Source organism: Podarcis erhardii, assembly GCF_964252035.2.
Source record: "Podarcis erhardii genome assembly, chromosome: 12".
NCBI classification, from domain to species: domain Eukaryota; kingdom Metazoa; phylum Chordata; class Lepidosauria; order Squamata; family Lacertidae; genus Podarcis; species Podarcis erhardii.
Window position 1 is genome coordinate 2,163,843 of NC_138513.1, and position 10,605 is coordinate 2,174,447.

Genomic DNA, 10,605 nt, shown 5'->3' on the forward strand with positions numbered 1-10,605 from the left:
GACTCGGCATTGCGGGCAGCTGCCTTGCAATTCCCGCGGTGGGCCAGCGGGGGGAGCCCGAGAGACGAAGCTGCCTCCATCCTCTTTGCCTGCGCGTTTGGCATCCTGGGCGCTCAGCATCCCTGGACCATCCCTCTCCTCCTCCTCCTCCTCCTTTTCCCTCCCTCCTCTCCCCCCCCCTTTTGCATCTCATTGCTTCATCCCCATCCGACGCTGCCAGACAGGCGGCGAGTCCAAAGGCAGCCGCCGGCGAGGAGCCCCGGAGGGAGATCGGTCGCATCCAGACCCCGCAGCCCCAAATAACATGGACCATCCGCACCGCTGGAAGAGGATCCCGGGTTGCACAGCTCGCTCTCCTTTCTAACCGGCGTTTGGCTCTCAGCATCCTTCCTGCGGCGGAGGCTCTGCGCATCTGCACGCTTCCTCACCCCCCCCCCCTAAAACCCCACCACCACCAGCTATCCTGGGGGAAATCCGGATTTTCCTCTGCGCCCCACAAGAGCCCCATCGCTCCTCTTGGATGGCACCGGAGAGGGGGCGGCCGGACGCGACTGCGGCAGCAGCAGCAGCGTCGTGGTGGTCGGGAGAGCGCAGGATCTGACCGCCCCGGGGGCCCCATCCGCCGTTTGCAAGGAAGACGAGGGGGGGGGAACGGGGAGCCAGCAGCACCCCCACACGCAGCCCCAGGGGTGCAGCAGAAGCACCTTCTTCCAGGGACTAACGAGAAGGGGAACGGCATGGCGCCCCCCGGCGGCGGCGGGAGGAGTCCGTCTGGGGACCGATCGGACAGGATCTAGGTTTTTTTTAAAAAGAGGTCAGTGGGGGTGGGGGGAAGGGACTCGATTCCCACCGGCTTCCCCAGTTGCAGTTGGGGTTTTGCAACAGCACCTTTCTTCAGCAACGCTTGGGGACGTCTGCGCGCGACCTGTCTCCAACCAGCAGCTTTGACCAGCAAGGATTTCCCCCATCTGGGGGGGGGGGGGCAAGAGAACCCCCTCACTCACACACACACAACACCTGCAAGCTTTGCAATCCGCCTGGCCGTCAAAGGAGCGCCGCCGCTTTTTGCAGTGGCTGGAAACTGAGTTGCAAAAGCCGGAATTCTTCCCAGGACGCAGCAAAGGTGCGCACTGGAAGCCGAGGCTGGTCCTGTGCAAGTTTGCAAATGGGTGGACTGTAGTAGCAGGTGCAGGATGAGAACCGCCACAGGCACTGAGGCCACGACGCTGGTGCAACACCGATAAGTCTCCCCAGCTAGGTGTGTTTGGCCACGTTGGTCCGGCAGCCCATCCCTTGCAAGACAGGAGGAGACTTTGCTTCCAGGGGCCAAGCCAGGCGAGAACACCCCCACCGAGGCAGAATCCGGCCATGAGGCCTGGGCTCCTGCTAGTGGTCGCTTGTAGTGGGCCTGGGGTGCTTTGACTCTGCCCCTCGCTCGCCCGCTCCATCCCAGCGCCCCCTCTTTCCCCTTCCCTTCCCTCTGACGCCATGGGGACCGTGCTGTCCCTCTCTCCGGGCCTGCGGAAAACCAGCCTTTACGACGACGGCTCCTCCAGCTCGCTGGCGCACTACCCCGGCCTGGCAGGCACCAAGGGCAGCGGCAGCGGCGGGCAGAAGGCCGAGAAGGGACTCAAGAGACACTCCATGCTCATCCCGGCCTTGACCTGGAAGCGGCTAGTGGCTTCGACCAAGAAAAAGGGGTCGCGGGGTGGCGGCGGCGGCAGCAAGGGCCCCTCGAAGAACAACGGCAACTACGGCCACGCCAAGGACGTCGCCCAGCTGAACCACGAGAACGTCAAGAAGTCCCTCTCCTGCGCCAACCTCGCCAGCTTCGACGGGGCCGAGCCACCGCTGGCACCCCTCAGCTCCAAGCGCTCCTCCGGCACGCTCAAGCCCGGCGTGGTGGGCGGAGGCACCGCGTCGTCCCCCCGGCGGGTGATTGTCCAGGCGTCCACCAGCGAGTTGCTGAAGTGCCTGGGCGAGTTCTTGTGCCGCCGCTGCTTCCGCCTGAAGCACCTGTCGCCCACCGAGCCCATTCTGTGGCTTCGCAGTGTGGACCGCTCCCTGCTCTTGCAGGGTTGGCAAGACCAGGCCTTCGTCACCCCGGCCAACGTGGTCTTCGTCTACCTGCTGTGCCGCGAGATGATCGACGGGGACGCGGTGGCCAGCGAGCACGAGCTGCAGGCCGCGCTCCTCACCTGCCTCTACCTTTCCTACTCCTACATGGGCAACGAGATCTCCTACCCGCTGAAGCCCTTCCTGGTGGAAGCCTCCAAAGACGTCTTCTGGAACCGCTGCCTGCGCATCATCAACGCCATGAGCGCCAAGATGCTTCGGATCAATGCTGACCCCCACTACTTCACCCAGGTCTTCGCTGACCTCAAGAACGAGGGCAACACCAAGAGGGAAGACTTTGCTCGCATCCTGGACCGGTGACTGGTTCTCCTGGTGAGGACCGGGGACCTGGCCGGATTCACCTGTTCCTTCCTGGTCCCTGGAGGTTAATGGATGCTTGGTGGCCTGGAGGTCTCCTTCTGAGGCCAGACCTTTGCCAAAACAGACAACTGCTTTCTCTGCTTGCTGCAGTGAGTCAGACGGGCTCAAAGAAGGTGTTGGACGAGGTGGGTGGAGGTGGAATGCTCAGAAATCTATCCGTCTGTCTGTCTGTCAGAGCTTTTTTTCTTTTTAATATAAAGCCAACGAGGGAGGAACCCACAAAGGTATCTGGACCTCTGCCACTGTTTTTTGAAAAGGCCAGAAGGGGTTTCCTACACCCTTTGGTGTCATTTATTTTGATTTATTTATTTTTTTGAACTTCCTAAAAAGCTTTGGGGTGGGGGGGGTGAGCGGAAAGATCTGGGGAGCAGGAAAATAATTTTTGGAAATTGGGTTGGGTCTAAGAGGCGAACACACAGGGGGAAGTGAATCTGCAGATCTGCCCGTCCGCCTCGGGTACTAATTAAGTGTGGAGGTGCCACCATTTGTACTTCGTTTATTTTTATTTTTTTAACGAGGCTAGCTCCTTCCCCCGCATTTCCAGACCCCCCTTTTTTTTGGCTCTGGGGGTCCTGCTGCCCTCGCTCAGCTCTCAGCTGTGCCCTCAGCACCAAGACTGCTTGCAACCGCTGCTAGAATTCTCCCGTCCTCCTTAGAATGGCTGCCACTTGCCCTCCTGGAGTCGAATCGGGTGTGTTGCTTGTGCAAAAGGATGGGGGAAAGGATCCTTCGAGGCAGGAGTGGAAGACGCAGGCCTGACCCTTGGGCTTTGGCTACTCTTTGGGGTTTAGTTCTGCGGTGGGAGGCAGAGGGAGGAAAGAGGTGGGGAAATTGAGGGGCCACTTAGTGAATTCTGAGTAAGGGACGTCACCTGATCTGCATCAATCTGCTTCTTAAGTTCAGGGTCACTCTCTTTCCCCCCCAAAGACAGCCAATAGGGTCTGATCAGGATTGGGGTCCCCGACACAAGGGGAACAGGACCCACTGCAGTTCCAGAACTGAGCCCCCTGTGCTCGCACCTTGCATTGCAAAAAAAGGAGGCTGTTCATGTTTCCATGGGACCTCTCCTTTGCCCTGTAAACTACAAACTCCAGGCCCTGAATCTGGATTGTGACCACAGCAAGGGTTACGGTCCCCTAACCCTCACAGGGGGGTCCCGGTGGAGTCCCTTGGGCTGGCAGTTTATGCAGGGGCATAATTATTTGCAAAGTAGGGTGAGTACATAAGGAGAGCTTGCTGGATCAGACCAATGGCGTATTTAGTCCAGCATCCTGTTCTCCCAGATGCCTGTGGGAAGCCCGCAGGCAGGATTCGAACACAGCAGCGATCTCCCTTCCTGCGGTTTCTAGCACCTGGTATTCAGAATCATTGCTGCCTCTGGAGGCTGAGTCTAGTAGCCGTCGATAGCCCTTTCCTCCTCCTGTCATTTGGTCCAACCCTCTTTTAAAGCCTTCTAGGATGTGTTGTATGGGACGCGGGTGGCGCTGTGGGTTAAACCACAGAGCCTAGGACTTGCCGATCAGAAGGGTGGCGGTTCGAATCCCCGCGACGGGGTGAGCTCCCGTTGCTCGGTCCCTGCTCCTGCCAACCTAGCAGTTCGAAAGCACGTCAAAGTGCAAGTAGATAAATAGGTACCACTCCGGCGGGAAGGTAAACGGCGTTTCCATGCGCTGCTCTGGTTCACCAGAAGCGGCTTAGTCCTGCTGGCCACATGACCCGGAAGCTGTACGCCAGCTCCCTCGGCCAATAAAGCGAGATGAGCGCCGCAACCCCAGAGTCGGCCACGACTGGACCTAATGGTCAGGGGTCCCTTTACCTTAGGATGTGTTGTCACGGCTGGGATGACCACACAGATGACCAAAGCGATCGCTTGCAGGCTGCAGTATTATTGGGGACGCCAGAGAAGCAGTGTGAGACCCCGTAAAGGCACCCAAAGATCCTTTGCAATGTGCTGAGGGTCAATGTGCCTTTGTTAGGTTGCGGGGGGACGACTTCGGTCTTTCAAATTTTAGCGATGCTCTGTGCCAGGCCAAAAATTGGTACCCATCCAAGCCTCTCACCTTCCCTTTTGCTCAATTCACTATGTCATACTTGCTGTGCTGTGAAACCAGTTGCTCTGCCCTATATCTGCCTGTGACAATAGCTTGGACATTTCCTGCTTTTTCTGCATGGAAATGTAGATTCCCTGGGTGTGGATACAAGGCCACATCAGTTTCGAACCCATTTAGCGCTTGCTTCTTCCCCAAACGACTCCTGGAAGCTGCTGGAAATTCCCTGCTGTCCAACACAGGACTGCCGTTCCCAAGGGAGAGGATGATGTTTACGGGGAGATTTATAAAAATCCAGTCCTGCCTGCAAGCTTATAGTCTGACAGACACAGCACAAAAGGAAAAAGAGTTGGAGGAGGAGGAGGGAGGAGGAATTAAAAAAAGCTAACTCAGGCAACTAGTTTTTGTAACAACTAGCTGGGATGCAAATAGTTAGCCTGATGGATAAGTGGAAGAAATCAGCAGGGCAGATTCCCTTTGTTATTCGCCTGCCGTTTGAGAAATTTGACAACAGGCTATGTTTGGGTTTGCCCTGATGGTATCCTCACGGAAATTGCCAAGCAGGTGAGCAGAGCATCATGGGAGTTGTAGTTCGAAGCAGCCCGTTTGGCAAAGGCTGACATAAGATATAGTTGGAAGAAAGTCACAGTGGCATTGGCCAGTTCATGCTGTCTGTTGTCTGACCTTCATGGCATGTTGATGTGGAGATCAGGAACAGAACTGACACCCCAAGGGTATTATTTATAGCCAGTATTAACCAGCCTGGCCTTCTCCAACCCAAAAGACAGCAGGCAAGCTAACATGGTCTGCCTTTTCTCTCGCTCAACCTCAGTTGCTCCCCAGTTTGCAAGTGGGACCCCTCATATTATTATTCTACCAAACTTTTAGAAGACATCTGAAGGCAGCCCTGTTTAGGGAATCTGATGTATTACGGTATTTTAATATTTTGTTGGAAGCCACCCAGAGTTGCTGGGGAAGCCCAGCCAAATGGACGGGGTATAAATAACAAATTGTTGTTAATTATTAAATTATTATATTCTCCCCCACTCCAAATCGGTGCCTTCGGGCTCCAAGGTGGAGGCTCGCCCCCTCCCAAACTGCTATTTCAGGAAGCAGCAAACATTGAGACATGTATGAGGTTTATACCTTTTCCTCCAAAGATAACAAGGGGGCATACATAGCTCTTCACCCCCTCCCCAATTCATCGCCACAACAACCCTGTAAAGTAGGCGAGCCTGAGCAGCGGCAAGGGTCACCCAGCTTTGTGGCCAAGGTCAGATTCGAACCTGTGTCTCTTCAGGTCCTGGGCCAACGCTCTAACCACTAGGCCACCCTGCCTCTCCTCAGAGCCCCCTTATAAGGAGACGCAGGGGTCGGGTGCCCTGGTAGCAAAAATGGCCTGGATTGGCCGGTTGGCCTGCCCGTCTCCCAGCCCCTGGTCAGGTGACCAGCCTTTTTGTTAGCTTCTCATCCCACGTAGCAACAGCATCATGGCAACCAGGGTGGGAAGAAGGAGACAGGCCCAGATGTTCTCATCTGCTGCCGAAATAAAGACCCAGGAACCCAATTTGTGTGTGGCACCTGGTCACCTGTAGCTCCTGCCCCAAGGAACTCTGGGAATTGTAGTTGAACAGAGGAAGCCGCCTTGCAAGGACTTGGGCAACTGGTCCAGCTAGCCAAGTCAGGCCCAGCCTTTGCCAACTTGGTGCACTCCAGATGTTTTGCAGCTGCCAAAGATCTGGAGGGCACCAGGTTGGCAGAGGCTGAGCAGGCCCAATATTGTCCTCACAGCCCGGCAGGGGCTCAGACAGGGAGTCTCTGTAGAGGACCGAAGCTGGTACTTTTTGCATGCCTATTATTATTATTATTATTATTATCATTATTATTAAAAATTGTATTCATCCGCAGATTTCAGGGCAGCTCGCAGCATAAAAACACAATATAAAATAAAACACAATATCAAAGTTCTCATACACAAACACAGACACACGACTAGCTTGCTGCATTTTGAGAGAGAAGAAAATTTGACCTCTCCTTTCCTCTTTTTTTTTTTTTTTAAAAAAACCCCTGTGTGCATATATATATAACATTATCTCTTGTTGATTTCCATGGCAACTGGCAAAATTTGGAGGTTGCAGCTGAGCCACCAGCAGAGAGAGGTTGCGTGTGTGTTTCGAGACAGAATCTAGAGTTTTCTTTAAGAAAAGAAAAGAAAAAAGCCTTTAACTCCTTCACCCGATGAAAGGGCTCCTTTATTAAGGAACAAAACCTTTCTTTTTCGTGGTATGAAGTCGTAGTCTTATGCTAAAAGGTTTCTTGCTTGTCTATAGAAACCTTCAGCAAATTCCCCCAGAATTTTCCTTTTTTGCAGGTCACCGGAGGGAGGCAGGAAGCAATCAGATGCTATTCTTTAAATAGCACAATTCGATATCGGGGAGGATGGAGACCAGGGAAAGGGAACCTCATAGGAGCAACATCAGGCCCTGTGATTGGCAGGCAGCACGGACCCTTCCGATTGTCATCTGAGAAATGTTTTGGCCGAAACCTCCATTTAGGACGGGGGGGGGGGGGCCCACAAACGATTCGGCTGCACCAGATGCCAAATTTTGGCGCCGCCCGGGGTGGAAAATCTGCCACCAGATCTAAAAGGAAGCTAGAAAAAAATTGTGGGACAAAATGGCGGCTACCTTTGGTTTCAAGAGATAGGCATCCCTCTGACTACCAGCTGCTGGAAAACAAGTTATTTCGTTGAACTATATCCCAACTTTTTATCCAGGGAGCTCAAGCTGGTTCTCTCCCTCTCCTCATTTAATAATAATAATTAAAAAAAAATATTTATATCCCGCCCTCCCCAGCCAAACCTGGGCTCGCAACAACACTGCGAGGTAGTGAGCTTCATGGCTGAGTAGTGATTCGAACTCTGGTCCCTCTCAGGTCTCGCTCCGACACTCTAACCGTTTGGCAAGCATTGACGCAAGAGGGATTGGGTTCTCATCCCTTGTTGCAAACATCAGTTTGGTCACTGTGGAAAAGAGGGTTCTGGGTTTGATGGGTTTTTGGTCTGATCTCGTAAGGCCATTTTCCCGCCAGGACTACGGATCAGGTCTGTCTGCTGTCCCCAGGCCACAGAATCATGCCTTTCTGCACCAAACACGGTCGCCCGCATTTTAATTCAAGAAGCCAGACTGCATCCTCCTCGCCGTCTGAACAGATCCATTTAATTCGAATTGAATGTCAACAATGTTTAGGCAACACGATGACCATATCCATACGTAATAAAGGTAAAGGGACCCCTGACCATTAGGTCCAGTCGTGGACGACTCTGGGGTTGCGGCGCTCATCTCGCTTTACTGGCTGAGGGAGCCGGCATACAGCTTCCAGGTCATGGGGACAGCATGACTAAGCCGCATCTGGCGAACCAGAGCAGTGCACGAAAATGCCATTCACCTTCTTGCCGGAGCGGTACCTATTTATCTACTTGCACTTTGACGTGCTTTCGAACTGCTAGGTTGGCAGGAGCAGGGACCAAGCAACAGGAGCTCACCCCATCGTGGGGATTTGAACCGCCGACCTTCTGATCGGCAAGTCCTAGGCTCTGTGGTTTAACCCAAAGCGCCACCTGCGTCCCTCCATACATACGTAATAGACTATCTTTATAGAATTCATTCAAGTAATATGAAGATCAAAATGAAATCTTAGTCACAAAGCCTCTGGAAATTTTTCAATGAAGCAAGGGGCCAAACTTTGTACGATGAAAGATAAGCTGTGGAGCTTTGTGTATTCAGCAACTATAATGTCCAACACTGAACAGAGATGAACGCTCCACAGCATTTGATATTTTCATTTGCATATATTCATTCGAAATAAGATGAGTTTATGAAGCAATTCTATATCCTCCCACCACGCTGACGAAGATCTATGAAATAGCAGTCAATATCCGGAATCTCTGTTCAGTGTCGGACATTATATTTGCCGAATACACAAAACTCCACAGCTTACCTTTCATCGTACAAAGTTTGGTACCTCACTTCATTTAAAGATTTTCAGAGACTTTGTGCCTAAGATTTTGTTTTGAACTTGTTATTGTATTGTATTGTTATTCTATAAAGATTGTCCATAAATAATAATAATAATAATAATAATAATAATAATAATAATAATAATATTATTTATGCATATGGTCATCGTGTTGCCTAGACATTGTTGACGTTCTCTTTTGCAACACAGGGGTTTGTTTAGTTCGAATTGAACAGCAGGAAGAAACAGATATGCTCAAGGTGAACTCTTGTAAACGATGGGTCTTGATGGAGCCCAAACTGCCGTCCCACAAATAGGAAGCCATCGCCAGGCTTCAAGAAGTCCCAAGTTCCCCAGAGATAGCAATTTTTAAAAAGAAGTTAGAAGGAAAGAAATCTGGGGAGGGCGGTTGCCCTCAAAACATCCCAGAGAAAATCATATATGCTCAGTGGTTGCAAAATTCTCACTGAGGGGAATGGGACGGGGTGACAGGAATGCAGAGCAGAACGTGTCACGCTGCAACTTTTTGCTGCAGGTCGTACTTCTTAGATTCAACAGGACCTGCGGAGAAGGGGGAGGTTGAAAAAGACAGAGAGGTGTCGTGTGTGACGGTCGCATTAATGTGCCGCCTGAACTTTCCCGTCAATCTCAGCAAAACCCTGGCGTACCTAGGACCTGAAGCCCGAGGCCGTGAAATATTTGCCCTCTCTGCTTTGGCTAGCCAAAAGTCCTTTTTTTTAATAAAATATTTATTAAGTTTTCAAGATTATACATAATAACAAAAAAAGAAGAGAAAACAAAAATATAAAAGAAAATACAAAAAAATTAAAAACATTTTAAAAACAGACACAGAAAAACAGAAAAAACATGTGTAAATTCCATTTACATTGTTTCTTTTACCTTACTTTCTAGACCTCCTCATACCACCCTTTCTTATATTCCAGTTCAAAATTATCTATTCAGCAAGTCCTTACCATTAGATCTTTTACTTAACTCAAATCCTTATTTTCTATTTCTTTAGCACTATAGCTGAAAACCACTTAGCTACCATCCAGCATCCCTCTAGCATTCCTTAATTTTGCAATGTTTCTGTAAATAGTCTTTAAACTTCCTCCAGTCTTCTTCCACCGACTCTTTTCCCTGGTCTTGGATTCTGCCATGGCTAGCCAAAAGTCCTGCAGAATTTCCTCGCCGGCGAGAGGGCTGCAATCCCAGTTGCTTTGTGATCCCAGTTCTGTAATTGTCCATCACCTGTTTTTTGCAGGCAGGGAGAGCAAGCCCTTTCCGGTTTTGCAATAGGCATCACTCGTTCCAGGGTAGCTGCCCCCAATCTCTGTGTTACGTAAGACAGCCTTCGCCAACTTGGTGCCCCCCAGATGTTTTGGACCACAGCTCCCATCAAACCGTGTGGGCTGATGCTGGGGCTGGTGGGAGTTGCAGAATCATAGAGTTGAAAGGGACCCCACAAGGTCATCCAGCCCAACCCCGCCTGCAGTGCAGGAATCCCAGCTACAGAACCCCCACCCAGCGTTTCCTGCACTTGCCACATTTACGGCCCCACAAGCAGGGCGAACCCAGCCTTCGTCAACCTGGTGTCCGCCAGACGTTTAGGACTCCAACGCCCATCAGTGGCTGATGGGCTGATGGTCAGGGGCCAGCAGTCAGCTTTGCCTGTTGAACAGCAGCCTGAAGGGGGAGAAGGCAGAGTGACTTCACCTGTAGCTGATCAGCCTTCAAGAAAGCAGAGGAGAAGGCATTGATGAGAACCAGCTGGCTTCTGCCTCCTTAAGCAGAGCTCTCGGAAGCTGTGGTTCCTGGCCTTACCTTGCTACTTCCTGTTCTACATCTGGACCCTTGTGACTAAGAGCCTCATGCTCTACCAACTTCATATGCTGAGCACATCTCAGAGACTCTGGTCTCCGACGAGCTCTGCACAACAGGACCACGACACTGATGGGATTTGGAGTCCGTAAACATCTGGCGTGGGGGAACATCCCAGTTGATGAAGGCTGACATGAGAGCTTTACAGAAATGAAACCAAGAT

The 10,605-nt window shown here is 51.7% G+C and overlaps 1 pseudogene across 1 annotated transcript; it reads left to right on the plus strand.

Moving 5' to 3' along the window:
- Nucleotides 1–3,683, plus strand: LOC309326026 (cyclin-dependent kinase 5 activator 1 pseudogene; annotated as a pseudogene). The gene has a single exon. The product of its transcript is annotated as a cyclin-dependent kinase 5 activator 1 pseudogene (transcript).
- Nucleotides 3,684–10,605: the final 6,922 nt, after the last annotated feature.